The sequence below is a fragment of the Malus domestica genome, chromosome 15, assembly GCF_042453785.1.
Source record: "Malus domestica chromosome 15, GDT2T_hap1".
In the NCBI taxonomy this organism is placed as follows: Eukaryota; Viridiplantae; Streptophyta; class Magnoliopsida; order Rosales; family Rosaceae; genus Malus; species Malus domestica.
In genome coordinates, this window is record NC_091675.1 from 15157583 (window position 1) to 15169245 (window position 11663).

General features: G+C 35.4%; 2 long non-coding RNA genes across 2 annotated transcripts; both read right to left on the reverse strand.

Moving 5' to 3' along the window:
* Window positions 1-793: 793 nt before the first annotated feature.
* On the reverse strand, window positions 794-1652 carry LOC139192561 (uncharacterized). The gene is made up of 2 exons (XR_011576764.1): window positions 1532-1652; window positions 794-1163 (listed from the first exon to the last, which is right to left on the reverse strand). It is a non-coding gene; the product is annotated as an uncharacterized lncRNA (long non-coding RNA).
* A 3932-nt stretch (window positions 1653-5584) lies between these two features.
* LOC139192566 (uncharacterized) lies at window positions 5585-6690 on the reverse strand. The gene is made up of 3 exons (XR_011576767.1): window positions 6602-6690; window positions 6228-6497; window positions 5585-6144 (listed from the first exon to the last, which is right to left on the reverse strand). It is a non-coding gene; the product is annotated as an uncharacterized lncRNA (long non-coding RNA).
* Between the last annotated feature and the right edge of the window lie 4973 nt (window positions 6691-11663).

Here is an 11663-nt window from a genome sequence, read left to right on the forward strand (position 1 = left end):
GCTGGCCCCTGAGCAACGCTTCCGGGCCTAGAACAATTCTAAACTCAACCCAAACTAATATTTTGGGCCCAAAAAATATTATAATGAAAAGAATAAGCGAAGAGTATTTGTTTCCCCATAATGTTTGTGAATTGCATCGGAAGATGGAGATGAAGGAAGAAGGAGAAAAGGACGAACCAATGAATCCACGACTACCGAGCTGAGTTTGATAGATGAGTTATGCTTGTCTTTGTTTGTTATATATAGAATAGTGTAGTTTCCAAAACTACAAGGGATTGGGTTATTCCTGAAAGGGAAGGGAAAAGACGAAACCTAAACAAAAGAGGAAAATTTAGTAAGATTAGGCTAAGGGTCTGCTAGCTTTTACTGTTTAAGTAGGGCTACGTGAGTAAGATGGATACGCAGTTGTGGAAATGTTTTGAGTCTTTTAATTTATACAAAGTTATAGTTCGTTACCCTTGGTCAAATTGTTTATTCCCTTCATTATTTTTCCCGACTTTAATATATCTGTTATTCCCTGTTTTACAATCTACTTATATTTTTCTTCATTTGTAAGAGAGACAATTGTAGGATTGAATTTTATGAATTGTGAGTTTCATATCAATTGAAAAGGTTGTTTCATTGTGTGTCTTAATCCAAATCCCAAAGCCCTTAGTGGCACATTCAATATTTAGACACACTTATTGACATGTTCTCTAATGGAGATGAGATCTATTATTTGTGTAAACTGTAAAGATCTGTAAATTCTGAACAGCCAAGGAAAAGCGAGAGGAAAAAAAACACACAAATGTTATTATTACCACGTTTTTATACCATATTTGTATTAACTCTAATAAACTCACTCACTCACATGTGTTAATGAACCTTACATTTATTAGAAAAATGATACAAATGTAGCAAGTGTAACATTACTCAAAACAAGCATGCATGCAGTAGATTATTGACAATTAAAATCAACATGCATGCAAACATGTCAAAGCGGAAGCAAGGAAAATACCAATTATGCCTCAATCTTTTCCTCTTGATGGTTTCATACACCGGCAGCCGTCTTGAACTGATCACAAAGCAAAGGCTTCCATCTTCACCATTCCGTAAAGCCCACAACGTCACGAAATGTTGCTTCCCAATGAGTCCATGATCATGAACGATTTATTTTCATTTTGCTGGAAACAAAAACAACAAAAGCAAAAAGTCCCAGGATTTTATTAAGATGTATTTTCCTACGTTTTCTCGGCAACCAAACAAGGGAACCCAGATCTGCTCCTCACCAGATTATCCATGACATGAATGCATAATCTTCAACTAAATAGAAAAAATTCCGCGAAATCAAAAGCTAGAAACTTTGAGCAATTAAACGAACTTAAAGTCGGATACGATGGAAAATTAGCTAATTATTGCGATTCGATCCTTATTTGGATCGGTTTCTCAAATAGTTCACGAATAACAATTTAATTTAATCAACCCAGCTGAAAATTTTGCATAAAAATACCAAAAGCAATGAAGAACACAAAATAGGGGGAGAAATAGAGACCTGGATTGGAAGAGAAATGGTGAAATCCTAAATTGAGCTGCTTGGTTCAAAAACACATTTGTCACTCTTTTTTTTTCTTTTGCATTTTTTTCTATTTTCCGACCGCACGTGACTATTATGCAATTTTTGTTGAAACAATGTTTTATTTAATTTTTGTATTGGCGTTAGATTTGACTTGCACCTATAAAACTTCTAGATTGAGAAGTTGGGGTACTGTCTTATAGCTCGTTTGGATGTACTTTTAAAATGACTGAAAGCGTTTTTGGTTAAAATGTTTTTTGAACCAATCATTAGTTAAAATGCAAGTAAATTCTAGAAATGCACTTAAAGTGCTTCCTAGAATAAGCACATAACTGGTGATTCTTGCAGAAATTACTTCAAGTGCTTTTGGAATTGAACATTTTCTCTAAAAACACGTTCAATCATTATAAAAGCACATCCAAACAATCCCTTAGTGATTACGGTATTTCTCAAACTATTGCGTCATGAATTTAAACATTTATTTCTTTTTATAGTTTGTATTTATTATAAAAATATCGTTTATATAAAAATAATTCTAAACAAGAGACAAGGATTATCTTCGGATTCTTTTTGTGGAGATTCAGAAATCAATCAATTGTATTCGTTCATCGTATATTGTGCGGCTAGTTTTCATTATGTACTATTTATATTTAATTTAAAATTTAAAATTTAAAATTTAAAACTTAAAATAATTTTTAACCGTACGATATATAATAAATAAATACGATTAATTGATTTTTTGGATCTCCACAAAAAGGTTTCGGAGAGAATCCTATTCCTAAATAAGATATCAGATTGGTTGATAACGTCCAAAAACCAACCCCTGAAATAAAATTCGGCATCTCAAAAGTAGTTTTTAGGCTCTGCCAGGTAGGTTCGGATTGTTTTTTATTTTATATTTTATTTTTATTATAATTTATTTGGAATTGGGCTGTAGGCCCAATTGTAGAAAAACCTCCCACCTATTTGATCCATAACGGATGTAATTAAGGTGCTTAAAAAAAGGGTCTATAAATGAAAATAAAATGTGTGGTTTGCACCCCAAAAGTTATGGTTAATAATATTTGTTAGAACAATTTATGTGCTGAGTTTGTAAAATCCACTCTAGTTTGATCATTAGTTAATTCAAAGTAATATTAAAAAATAGGTTTAAATGTCAAAATGATCCATGTGTTATAGTCATTTGGCAAATTTAGTCCCCGTGTTTTCTATCTGACTAATTTTGTCCTCGTATTGGTTACTGTTAGCCAATTAATTACATTTCATTCAATTTCCTTTAAAAAATTCATAAGAAAAATAATATGAGATATAATTACCTTTTTTTTTACAGAAAAATACAAAATCAATGAGAAATAATACATAGAAGAGATAAAGCTTCCAATATGAAAAATGATTAAGGTTGTGGCATAGAAAATAAAGGGGATAATATTAGGGAGGAGGTTGGGGAGTTGGGAGGAGAATAAATTTTCTTTTAATTTTAAATTTTATTTCATTTTTAAATATTTTAAATCAAATAAATTTTTTTATAATAATTTATAAAACAAATTTACAAAAATTAGATGGAAATGTCCTTAATTGGCTAACAAAGATGACTAAATTGGCCAAATTGAAAACACATGGACTAAATTGACTTAATGACTAAAACACATGGACCATTTTAACATTTACTATTTAAGTGCATAAAAGAGTTTCTATATGTTTTCTATTTTTAGGTATTTGATTATGAATGTAAAGAAAAAACTTACATTTTTGCCAGTTCTATATGTGCAAGTAAACACATGAAAAAAGTGAAGTAGTGTAAAGATTTTCATACTCATATTTTAGTCAACACATGAAAGTAATGAATCAAAACAATTGCAATTCAAATTAATTGGAAGTGAACATCCCTAAGTTTGCACTTTCTTTATGCTAGTACTGAAATATATGTCTCCAGACTTACAAATGACAACGCATTATTAGATACAAATGTCAAGTTTCAAAAGGTGTCTCTTGATCTACGCATATATATATCTCCTCATACTATAATCAAGTTAGTAGAAATTAGTGCAAAACTGAAAAACAAAATTATAATAAATAAATAAATAAACCAAACCAGATATATCATTAATAACCAGCTCCTTAAGTTATTTTTATGGAGTAATGCTAGAGAGACTAAATTTGGAAATTAAATGATGTGTCACCAATAGGAAATGAGCACAGTTATTAATGTTTAAGTAATAATCCAATCATCAACTTCCATACCATTTAGTTTACAAAATTTAGTCTACAAATTTAATCTCCCTAGCATTACTCATTTTTATGTGCATTTTCTCTCTGCACTTGCCTAATTGGTGCTTAAACCTCCTGACGACAAATTTGACAAAGTCTCTCGTCACATACATCTAGCCACAACTCCAAGCATCGCACACTTGTCTTGTTCCTCAAAAGTCTCTAAGCAAACAGCACGCCCATCACCTCCAATGCAAAGTAGTTCACTCTTCTTGCTAACCTTATGAAGGAAATTTCACCCAGAAGAAAAATTACTAAGGTGGTTGAAATAATTCGGGGAAATTTGGGCTTATGTACTGCCCCCGCCAAACGACAGAGAGAGGTTGGAGAAGAAGTGGGTGGCACCGACAAATGAGCCCATGGCAGAAGCAAGGAGGAGAGAGGCAAGAAGGGTCCCTATTGTCTTTCTTCTCCGTGCGCGGTCATCTTCTCCGAGAAGAAGACAACCACTGCAACCTGCACAGACCTCATGCTCGAGTACGAGGGTTCCCCGAAAAATTTCTAGCAGCGATTAAGATTGCCAACGGGTCCTGGGACCTCCCAGGTCCCTATGTGGATCTGCCACTGATGGGAACGAGTATGAAGCCAAGACAACATCCGAGGATAAACCACATTTTCTTCAAGTAGAAGGTAGGGATGATGGAGAGGATGATGAATATTATAATGAAAAGAATAAGCGAAGACTATTTGTTCCCCAGAATGTCTGTGAATTGCATCAGTGTGGAGGATGAAGATGAAGGAAGAAGGAGAAAATGATGAACCAGCGAATCCACGACTATCGAGTTGAGTTTGATAGATGAGTTATACTTGTCTTTGTTTGTTATATATAGAATAGTGTAGTTTCCAAAACTATAAGGGATTGGGTTATTTCCTGAAAGGGAAGGGAAAAGAAGAAACCTAAATGAAAGAGGAAACTTTAGTAAGATTAGGCTAAGGGTATGCTGGCTTTTACTGTTTAAGTAGGGCTACGTTAGTAAGATGGACATGCGGCCATGGAAATGTTTTGAGTCCTTTAATTTATACAAAGTTATAGTTTGTTACCCTTGGTCAAATTGTTTATTCCCTTCATTATTTTTCCTGACTTTAATATATCGATTATTCTTTGTTTTACAATCTACTTATATTGTTCTTCACTTGTAAGCGAGACAATTTTAGGATTGAATTTTATGAATTGCAAGTTTGATATCAATTGAAATGGTTGTTTCATTGTGTGCCTTAGTCCAAATCCCAAGCTCCTTAGTGGCACATTCAATATTTAGACACACTTATTGACATGTTCTCTAATGGAGATGAGATCAATTATTTGTGTAAACTATAAGGCACTACTAAATTAAACAGTTTGCGAGACGAGGGAGATTTTATCGCTCAAATCATTATTAGGTCGCACAAAAACTACGGCGACCAGAAAATCATCGAGAGTATTTTGTCGCGCAAAGATCTTGAAAAAAGAGATTGTGCAATGAAAAATTTCAAACTTGTCGCGCAAAAAAAAAAAATGCCGACGCTTTGCTACTCGTCGCACTAAAGTTATATGAACGAAGGTTTTCGTCATACGATATAAAAGGGTACAAGTACGCTTTGTGACTAGTTTGTCTCAAAACGTTCGCGCGATGAAAAATGTAAGAGGTGCATGGTAATGCGCGACGAAGTTATAAGACGCGCTTAATTTTGCGCGATGATTGTTCGTCGTCGCGCAAGTGTAATTTTTATTAAAAAAAGCAATAGAATAAAAGGAAAATTCAAAAAAAAAAAAAGATTTCATACTAATGAAAAAAAAACAATTTTTATTTATAATATAAATAAAAATGTATGTACAAATATAAAGTTTTAAAAGAACAAAACTATGAAAAAAAACGGAAAAATCTATAGGAATGTCGTTTGAAGGATCTTGTTGTTGGTTGGGGACGGAGTCAGAGGTCAACGGGCTTGATTGCTGTGCTTGCTCGGTGTGGAAGGGCTGTGAGGGCGATGGTGCAGAAAAACCAAGGAGATGTATTCCGGAGGAACTGAGGGCTTGCACAAGCATCGACATTTGAGACTTGTACGATGCCAGCTCACTCCTCAGGCTAGTGACTTCTTGCGTCAAAGTCGTAACCTAGCCCTTTGACTGCGATGATGACGAGACTCTACTCTCCCGCCGCCTGGCATTTACCATCCCCTGACAATAAGTCCCTGGCCTCCAACCGAAAGTCTTGGTCCAACGTCTCTGTGACGATGTGAAACCCTGCATCCTCAAGGGGATCCACAAACTCAATCAGCATGTCCGAGGGAAGCTAGGAGGCGGACTCTTGAAGTACTGACTGACTCTTCTCCACCATAGTCGCCTGTGAAAAAAAAACATGGATTATTAATAGAAAACAATTTGAAATAATTAGTATAAATGTTGAATGCATAAGAAATTACTTACATGAAAGGACTCGGTCAACTCATTCCTAGGCCGAACATAAACGACAGCAAAGACGTCGATCTCCAGAAATTTTGAACCCTCATGAAATTGAAAAGGATAAGGAAAATGTTAGTAAGAAAAAAAAATTATTAGCGACATTTTAAAATTGGAAATGAAAGATGTAATATATACATTCCGTCGTGCCTCCATCCTATAGGAGAAAGGCCTCGAACCCGAATGGTGAAGAAGAGTCTTCTTCTCCCGATTGATCTTGTTCGCCTTTGTCTTCTTCTATTATACAAAAAATAAACGTATTGTTATAATACTTAAAGAAAAAAAAACATTAGTAAAAATAAAAAAAAGTAAAATGAAAGAAGTTGTAATTAAAAACGCACCGCATAGCCCTCTTCCACTGCTTGTAGCGTTCGGAGAAAAGCCGATTGAGGTATGCGAACATGTCCTCGTCCATGTCCTTCAAATTGTAGTTTGTCTGCAATGTAACAAAATATTTTGAAAGTATTAGTAATAAAAGACAGTAATAAATATAAATATATAAATTTTACATGAAAAGCATTAAAAAGACGCTACTTATAGACAATTGGTTGCGCATTGTGTTCTTTGTCTCATCCGGCATCGCCTTCCAAGACTTCCACCGCATAGGGCAAAAGGTCTGCACGACATGCCTAATGTCGTAGGCCAATGCAATATGCTGCTCCGCCATTGGTGCTGCCAAATGTCGCTCATCGTATCTGATTGGGATATGACCATTGGTCACTCGGGTGACCTTCGCAGTCTTCAATTGCCGACAAGGTCCCTGGCTGTTTTTCTTCACTGCAAAAAGATTAAAAAAAAAATCATTAACCCAAAACTAATAACAAATCCTACTAAAATTTCCGCAGAACCTCCCCTATAATTAAAACATTTTCCAAAACCCTGAAAATAACATAAACAATATATGTATCTAACATAATGATCACAACAATTTAATAAAAGGTTCAGAACGATGACAACTTTTTAATCCTTACCTGACATGACATAACAAATTGAACATAAAATAACAACTCAGTTAGCATGGGAATGATGGAATGAATTAGGATTGTATACCTGGCCGTGTACCCGGGCCATCGGTTGTGGATCCCGATGGTGACATCTGGTCTGTAGTGCGGGGGCACCGAAGAGTACGTCAGGCTCTAACATGAAACGCCACCAAAGAAGTCGATGATACCTATGCATGTGGGACTGGAGGACCAACTGGGTCAACCGGATTGACCGGCCTATGGTCCATCTCTGCCGGAGCAGTGGGGCAGTAGTAGGTGTAGTCGTCGAACTAGGTGTAGAAGTCATTGCCCTTCGGGTTCTAATGAGGTGTGACATCTACAAAATTGGAAATCAATTTGTTTCGTACACAAAGATGTAACTTACCGTACACATGCTAATAATTTGAACTTAAATTAAAAATGAAATTTAAAAACCCTAATTCTAAACCCAATTCAAGTTTGGCAGAAACAAAACTTAAAATTGATATACTATACACAAACTAATCAATTCAGATAGGATATAGACCCAACAATTATAACTTATAAGAAGAAACTAGCATAAAGGAGTAGTTGGAGGCAAAATCATAGCCTATGAGTGTATGCGTCCGTCTGTATGTACATGCTCTGTGTGTGTGGGCGTGTGTATGTATTGTCTATGTACATATGCTGATTTTGGGTGTGTGTGTGTTGATGTATGCTAATTTTCCATGTACTTTGTGTGTGTGTGTGTGTGTGTGTTCATGTATGCAAGTTGTGTGTGTGTGTGTTGTATGTGTATGTACTAAGTAACATAATTACTTAATAGTTTCACAAGTAGTAATGAGAAAAGGGATCGTACAAAGTGATTCTCACTCACTTTAAACATCCACATTACATAAAGAAATCATATGACTATTGGATATAAATAGACATATCAGCAAATCAATGCCATGATCGTCTTCAACAGAAGAGCAAGATGGAGGAGAAATGGACATCAAAAGAGTAACAACAGTAAGGGAGAATAACAGCTTAGGAAAAGTCATTAAGGCATCCATTTAATTCTTAGTATTTGCTTAATTAGCACGTAAGGATGATGATCATGTATTTATATTATAAGTATGCTCCAAGTGCAATGTGAGCACTTACCAAAATTGTTTAGGATACAAAATTACACGTCGGAAATTCAAGTTTACAGTCACACAAACCTACGCAGAGGTTTCTGTAGAGCACGTACAATGCATACATCAAAAGAGAAAAACAAGAAATGCCATCCGACTCTGTCTCCCTTGTTTCTCAAATATATCCAAATTTAGCCAAGAAAGCATACATGGGAACTGAGATTGAAGCACAACCTAAACCGGCAACCTTTTAATTACATTGAGAAAAAGAAGGGAGATGGTTGAACCTTCGAAAAAACAACTTGATGATTCAAAATATTCCACAAATCAACAAAGGTCAAGAATCCCATCTTAGACAGATCGTTTTGAGTGCCACTTAATTTTTTAACTGTAGAAAATTTTGAATTCCAAATAAACTTCAACATGAAGGAAATCCAAAAAAAAAGCATAACTCCCAAATTAGCAATACTGCAAGATAGATACTTTATTGAAACTAATCGTATCTACAGAAAAGAACATTGGCTTCTCAAACCTCATCTTGTTTACAATCATTTACAAATGTGCAACAATTTAATAAGAAAAATTCCAAAATCCAACAACAAAGTAGCAAAAACCCCACTCGGAAAACCAAGGAACACTGCTAAAGATAGTAGTAAGTTGATTTAGTTCCATTATTTCTCAACACACTGAATCACTTTGCATGGTAATAAGAAAAATTCAATCAAGAGCGAGACAATGCCCTAATTTGAACCCTGTACTTGAAATTAAAAAACCCCTAATTTAAGAACCCTAATCTAACCCCAGCTAAGTACCCTAAATCTAACCCCCAATTTAAGAAAACCTAATCTAACCTCACTGCCCAAAATCGTTCACCTAATTTAAGACCTAAATCTAACCCCAATTAAGAACCCTAAAAACTCTAATTTAAGAACTTAAATGTAACCCGCAATTTACGAACCCTAAATCTAACCCGACTGCCCTAATTCACCCCCAATTTGAAAAAGAAAAAGAAAACCAAAAAACCCTAATTCTAACCCCCAATTTGTAAATAAAGAAAATTGAAAATAAAAACTGAAGAGGAAATTACCTCTTGGAGACAAAGTCGCGACGGTCGGAGAGAGGGATGGAGAGATAGATGGAGATACAGAGGAAAGAGAGAGACAATATCGCGCAGGGAAAAAGGAAGGAGAGGGAAGTGAGGGGAAGAAGGACATATGGGGTTAAAATATAGAATCTGGCGCGACATAGGCTTTGTCTCTCAAGGCAAAAAATCGTCGTGCAAGTTTTTAAATTTCCGCGAAAAATTTAGAAACTTGCGTGATGAATACAATATTTCGTCGTGCAAATATACTTTGTGCAACAAAATTTATTTATTCGTCGCGCAATATTCCCGCGTAAATTTAAAATAACCATTAAATCGTGATTTTTCGTTTCTAACCGTCCAAAATTTTTGCCCCATTACTTGGTCTTTGAATGTTTGTTTTTTGCAATTTTTGGCATGTGCAATCTCAAACCATATACAAACAAGTTTGACAGTTGGATCGTTGAAATTAGTTTCATAGAACGTGTATTCCATAAAAAAAATAGATTCACTAACACTTTATTTATACTTTCATCAAGTATAACATAAGATTTTGTGGTATCCACTAATGTAAATAGTTTAAATTGAAGATCAAATTCATTTATTCTATTCATATAGGGTCAAGGAGTATAGCTGTAAAAAATCATCAAAATCGGAGTTACAATAACCGTTAAATCGTGATTTTTCGTTTCTAACCGTCCAAAAGTTTTGTCCCGTTACTTGATCTCTGAATGTTTTTTTTTTACGATTTTTGGCGTGTGAGATCTTGAACCATATACAAACAAGGTTGACGGTTGGATCGTTGAAATTAGTTTCGTAAAATGCGTATCTCATCAAGTTCAATGGTAGGTATATATATATTTATTAAGTAGATTTAAATTTATTTATTTTGGATGGGAGGAGAGGTGAAGAGAGTGGACGAGAGGGCGAGGCCTCGCCGTCGTGGAGGAGAAGACGGAGTTTGATGTGGTGGAGAAGGTGGAGAGAAGGAGCGTGGGGTAATTGATTGGGAGTTGTTTGGCATTGGGTCCAGATTTTTAAAGTTTTAATCTTCTGCAAAAATTTTAATTTTCTGCATTTTTGTTCTTAGGTTCAGATTCTGGAAAATTGGGGTTGGAATCCATTGAACTTTTGGAGTTATTTACTGTTTGGTTGTCGAGAAAACGAGGGGAAATTGATAGGAAAGCTGGGTAATCTGTTTTAGAACAAATCTGGGTAATCTAGGTGGGGTGGGGGGAGGTGGGATGGGGGGTTTGGGTTGCGGGGAAGGGGAAGGGATTGGTTGGTGGATGTGAAAAGAGTGGAGGATAGGGGTAGGGGTGGGGGGTGGGGGGGGGGTGAGGTTTGCAGGGAAGGGAAAGGGATGGGTTTCTGGGATTTTTTTTTCTTAAATTAATTTTTTTAATGCATAATTTTTTTTTTTTGCCATGCGGTAGCCATGTCAGCTCTTAACGGAACAATAAATGTAAAATCTAACGGATATATTATTTTGAAATAAAATAGTACGTGAGGTATAAAAGTGAAATGTTTTAAAGATGTTGTATGAGGTTGTAATAGATTTCAAACCTGAGGGGGTACTCTGTAATTTACCTAAAAAAAAAAAAGGACACTAATGAAAGAAAAGCAGAAAATTGCAGGAAGGAGTTTAAAAACAAAAGTATCTATATCTCTCAAAACTCAAGATATTCCAATATATATATAATACCGCTCTTCTACTATCAAGTCCTGGACATTATGCCTAAAAATCATGATAATCGTAGATGGACATTATGCCCAGAAATCAGAAATATGAAGGAAAAAAACCCTAAATCTAACCTTATTAAGAACTGTGTAGACACATCCGGAGGGGCACAGTTCCCATAGAACAAACCTTCTTCTGCATCTACTTCCTCTTCTTTTGGTTTTGGTAATTCACCATGCAAGGATTGTTGTCCTTGTGCAGCAGCAACATTGTTAATGGCTTCTAGGGTTTTTGGGGCTTCGTTTTGTTGGATTATACGTTTTCTCTTGGTTGCATGTGAGTATTTCTTCTTCCAATATTTTGAACCAAGAAATTTGCATTTCATATCCTCCAATTCTCTCTCAGTATCGACATCCAAAACCTTATGCTTCATATGCAAATAATTAAAGCGCCTTCCTTCGTCGTCGTCACTTTGTCTTTATAATCTGGATCTTCTTCATGGTCCCGATCAGCCATGTCTTGCCTAGAGCTCTCTCCCAATCGCATATTTCTCTTGGGATT